Raw genomic sequence first — 2500 nt, 5'->3', positions numbered from 1 at the left:
TAAACTAGCGGTTCGGCAAAAGCAATCGGTAGAATAAGTACTAGACTTACAAAGAGTAAGACTTCGGGTCGATTCGTTCGACTAAAGGCAGTGCTGCAGCATGGCCGCAGTCAAATGACTGAAACAAGTAAAAGAATAAAAATATGCGTCTAATAAGCTGATCTGCGAAATCTTTTTTTTTTTTCTTCCAGGTTGAAGGAGACGCCCGTTACTGCTCTTTGAAACCGAATGAAGCCCGCCGTGTGCACCCAAACAGAGCTACATGTGTCTTGGTGTGTCTGTGGTTATCTCTCCACCTTCGCTCGATAAGTGATGCTGGTATGTTTTAAGTACCCGTAACTTAGCGGTTCGGCAAGAGAGTCCTGTAGAATAAGTACTAGGCTTACAAAGAATAGTTCCTGGGTTCGATTTAGCCTTTCAAAGCGACACTCCAGCAGGGCCAGAGTCTAATGACTGAAACATGGAAAAGAATAAAAGAATATATATACATATACATACATACACACACACACAAAAACACACACACACACACATATATATATACATACATACATACATGCATATATTGCGTGTGTGAGTTTTATCACCCGTTTTCTCAATGGCTTATACGTTTATCTTATGTTATCTAGAAATGTTTGTTCAGGTTATCTTCTTTATCAGCCTCGCAGCGGGAAACATAACAATATACATACATGCATATATATATATATATATATATATATATATATATATATATATATATATATATATATATATGTATATTTATATATAGATTGATTGATTGATAAATAGGCAGATTGATAGATATGCATATACATATATATACATACACACACACACACACACACACATATATATAAATATATATATATATATATATATATATATATATATATATATATATATACATACGTACATACACCACACACGAACGTAAGTTACGCGCTTAATTATACATTTTGTATAAAAATGCGTATGTATTATGTAAACATATACATAAATTTATATATATATATATATATATATATATATATATATATATATATATATAATAGATATCTATATATATACTTATATACTTACATATATAAATGTATGTGTGTATATTCATAGACACACGCACACATATATACACAATATTTATATAAACATATGTATGTATCTATGTATGTATATTACGATTTTGTTAACTCCTCGCATAACAAATATATTTTGCCTGTGTAAGTGTCACCCACCACACACAAACGCAGGGATAGTTGTGTGGTAAGTAGTGAATTTACCTTACTTTTTAGACATTTTAGAGACTTAAAACTATATATTTATTGATTCGAGAATGAATTGAGTACACACACACATATTTTAAATCTTGTGTTGGATATACGCTATTGATCCTGGGGTCTTCCACCCTTATGTATATATAAAAATTTACAGCTTATACTTAGCTCATTGGAGCACACATACGCACACTTAGACATATATGTGCGTTGGCACTCCGTCGCTTACGACGTCGAGGGTTCCAGTTGATCCGATCAACGGAACAGCCTGCTCGTGAAATTAACGTGCAAGTGGCTGAGCACTCCACAGACATGTGTACCCTTAACGTAGTTCTCGGGGATATTCAGCGTGACACACAGTGTGACAAGGCTGACCCCTTTGAATTCCAGGCACAACAGAAACAGGAAGAAAGAGTGAGAGAAAGTTGTGGTGAAAGAGTAAAGCAGGGTTCGCCACCATCCCCTGCTGGGGAATCGAAACCGCGATCCTATGACCGCGAGTCCGCTGCCCTAACCACTGGGCCATTGCGCCGCCACAGACATATACGTACATATTCAAATACACACACACAAATATATGGACTTAGCGCGTACACGCAGTTACGTACGTTCGGAAGCACACGCGCTCGAATCCATAGTCTCGAAAACACAATTGCACAATACACCACGCATAGACATAGACAGCTAAATTAAAAGGCAATATGCACACTGAATTCGCACATACACATACACATATATACACACAGAAAAAACATATGCAAAATGCGTCACAGCCATAGTCAAATAGAAGCACAAAAACAGGCACACAACACACAGGAACGTTCTCAAACGCATATAGACACAAACACCCACGCGCGCGTGCACACACAAATTCTAGGACATAAACACACACAGACACACAAACAAATAGATATATACAGTTATATACACTTCAAGAGCACATACACACGCACAAGAGCACATACACACAAGAGCACATACGGACACACAAGAGCACATACACACGCACAAAGACACACAAGGCGCCACATACACAGAAATACATTTACTGCCAAATACAAGCACACACGTTCTTAAACTCAAACGTACGCGCGCACACATATAAACAAACAGAAATTCAAACACACACTCGTAAAAACTCACACACACGAACAAGTACGTGCACACACACACATACGCATTCGCTAGAAGACAAGCAAATCAAGTATCTACAAGACAAAAGCGAA

Source organism: Octopus bimaculoides, chromosome 28, assembly GCF_046866305.1.
Source record: "Octopus bimaculoides isolate indiv1 chromosome 28, ASM4686630v1, whole genome shotgun sequence".
NCBI classification, from domain to species: domain Eukaryota; kingdom Metazoa; phylum Mollusca; class Cephalopoda; order Octopoda; family Octopodidae; genus Octopus; species Octopus bimaculoides.
The sequence above is the reverse complement of the archived record's forward strand: the minus strand, read 5'-3'. Positions refer to the sequence as shown.